This window comes from Nicotiana attenuata, chromosome 2 (assembly GCF_001879085.1).
Source record: "Nicotiana attenuata strain UT chromosome 2, NIATTr2, whole genome shotgun sequence".
Taxonomy (NCBI): domain Eukaryota; kingdom Viridiplantae; phylum Streptophyta; class Magnoliopsida; order Solanales; family Solanaceae; genus Nicotiana; species Nicotiana attenuata.
The window spans coordinates 48,664,326-48,667,637 of record NC_031990.1 but is presented as its reverse complement, the minus strand read 5'-3'; positions in this window follow the sequence as shown (position 1 = coordinate 48,667,637).

The window sequence follows — 3,312 nt, the reverse complement described above, 5'->3', positions numbered from 1 at the left end:
ACAAGCTGAATGTCGATCCATTACATCCGCCCGTGCGACAGATGAGGAGAAAATTCAACGCCGCCATCAATGAAGCGGTCGGTAAGGAAGTAGACGAGCTACTGGACAACGGCTCCATCAGAGAATCAAAGTACCCCGAGTGGGTCGCCAATGTTGTCATGGTCAAAAAGAAAAACGGGAAGTGGAGAATGTGTGTGGATTTCACCGATCTGAACAAGGCATGCCCAAAAGATCCATTCCCACTACCCCACATCGACCAACTGATCGACGCCACTGCAGGACATGAACTACTGAGCTTCCTAGACGCCTACTCCGGCTACAATCAAATCATGATGGCCGAGGAGGACCATGAAAACTATGTCAGATTCAGTTTATTTATAATCGCAAGACGATTTAATATTTTTTCATTCATTCCCATCCAATCAAATAAGTCTTTTTTTCGATTTTTTTCTTTGTTTTCTGGATTTTGATGAATTGTAAGATCAACATAAGTCACATTTAATTACGATTATAAGTCACATTTATAATTACGATTTATAAGAGGCAATTATGTTATGAATACCAAAATAGCTGAAAATCCACATGCACCTGACCAAGTTAGTAGCCAGATCAGCACTCCTCAAGTAACAGAAAATGTGAGGCGCAGCACAAGAGTGAAGAAGCATCCAACAAAATTAACAGACTTTGTTTGGCAGCAGAGTACTGGAACGTGTGAAGTGTGAAGCAAGGAAATAGGATTTAGCATTCCCTATAAATACCTAGTAGAATAAGAATTACAGTAGGCTTGTATTATGTGAAAGTTCTGTGCCCTCTCATCTCCCTTCTCTCTGTGTCTTCTCATCCCCATTCTTGTGGTGTTTGAGTTCTTTGTAATTTCCTTTAGCTGAGTTGTTCCTATTACTGCCAATTTATCAATACAATATACTTTGGTGTTATTTGGGTTTGTAGCAGTGTAATAGTTTTTTGGGGACAAGTTTTATTTTTGGATTATCCTTTAGAATTTTGCAGTTTTAATCATGCCATGTCGTTCTTAAAAGAGATTGTTATTAAAGGTAAAATAGGAATATTATAATTAAGAGTTGTTAAATATAAAAATATGTCAATTCTTTTTGTATTGAAAAGACGAGAGCTGAAAAGACAAGAGTGTTATATAAAATGGAATAAAAGGAACATCAAAAAGTACTTTTTGCATCATCTTAATTATATCTCTGGCTCTCTTCTAGTCGTAGACACTAAATACAGTGAAATTTATCTATAAGAATTATCTTCTATAATAACACTTCACTATAATAATCAAGTTTTCATTGGAGCCATTTGTTCATATTATGTTATAATATATGTGTATACGGTAAAATCATGTGTCCCCGATTTTATAGGCTCGAGGGGTCGCGTCGAGAAACAAACTCGATATGGGCCGGGCTCAAGCCCGATGGCAGAATACTATACTCGAAGATCGGAATGCTCGATGAACACCGGGGCCGAGTAAGACCAACCTCGAGATGATACCGTTGTTTTATAACAGAAAGAGCGAGATTCTCGCGATGGACCTAAGATCATGGCGTAAATTTCGGAATAGATTAATACGAGTTAGTATGGATTTGTACTAGGCGGTTAGACAGCTGTCCCAAAAAGATTCCTTATTGAAAATGGAAATGTACCTTATTTAGGGTTCCCCTACTATATAAAATGGACACCAACCATTTGTAACGCATCTTCAATCATTGGCAAAAGAATATACACTCTTACTTTCTTGCTCATTACTCATCAGAATCGTCTCTTAACTTTGTTGTTCCTACTTTACTGTTCTTATTGACCTACCTCGAGGCTATCATAACTCGAGGTCAAGACTTGCTTGAGCACTGGTTTGATTCAACTTACTTCTTTAATTTATACGTTTGATTTCTTGGTAATTAGTTAGTATTGGACTAAATCACGTATCTTTAAAACCACAAAACAAGTTTAATTATTACTCGAATTTCAGGGTAAAAGTTTGGCACCCACCGTGGGGCTAAAGATAATAGTGATTATTTCAGTACTGATTCTGATAACACACGTTATCTTCACACTTGTTCTTGTCAAGAATTTTGTTCTCAGGTTAAAACATGTCAAATTCACAAAATGCACCCATGCATGGCGATGATGGTCTTGGATTTCACGGGGAAAATAACAATGTAGTTGCTCCGGGAGCCGGTGTACCACCGATTAACCCTGGGCAAGCGTCGATTGTAGAACAAGTCGACGTCAGTTCACACATTGCTTTGAATGCGGACTTAGGCGCAGACCCCGAGGGTAGTGTACGCAGGGAAGTCCGATCTGGTGGCCAAGGAACACAGGGTATAAGAGATGGGGGAGTCAAACTCCAAGTAATATTTGAGATGCTACAAGCTCAACAGGTTGCTATCGCTCAGCTTCAAAGTCAGCATAAAACTCCAAGTGTGGTCGAACCAGAAATTACTCGCCGAACTGAGCCGGTGCCAGAGAGATCGAACGGTAATGGCTCGGGGACTGATCCCACGATTATGAGGATGCTCGAGGAACTCACCAAAAGAGTCGATTCAAGGGAGAAAAAGATTGAGGATAATGACAAAAAAGTGGAGACGTATAACTCCCGTGTTGATCAAATACCGGGGGCACCCCGGTCTTAAAAGGTTTGGATGCTAAAAAGTTCGTACAAAAGCCTTTCCCTCCGAGTGCGGCTCCGAAGCACATTCCCAAGAAGCTTCGTATGCCAGATATACCTAAGTACAATGGGACGAGCGATCCTAATGAACACATCACCTCGTATACATGTGAGATTAAAGAAAACGACCTAAACGATGATGAGATCGAGTCGGTTTTGTTGATAAAATTTGGGGAAACTTTGTCAAAAGGGGCAATGATTTGGAATCACAACTTGCCATCGAATTCCATCGATTCGTTCGCTATGTTAGCAGACACCTTCGTAAAGGCACACGCCTTGGCTATAAAGGTTGCAACAAGGAAATAGGACATTTTTAAGATAAGACAGAGGAGCGATGAAATGCTAAGAGAGTTTGTATCCCGATTTCAAATGGAGCAAAATTACCACCGGTCTCGGACGATTGGGCTGTGCAAGCTTTTACACAGGGGTTGAACGAGCGGAGTTCGATCGCGTCACGACAGTTGAAGCAAAATATGATCGAATATCCAGTCGTGACTTGGGCAGATGTACATAATCATTACCAATCGAAGATCAGGGTCGAGGACGACCAACTGAGGGCCCCTTCGGATTCAGTTCATCCAAATAGATTGGCAGTTAAGGCCCCGAGGGATACCGACAGGGAACCAAGATTG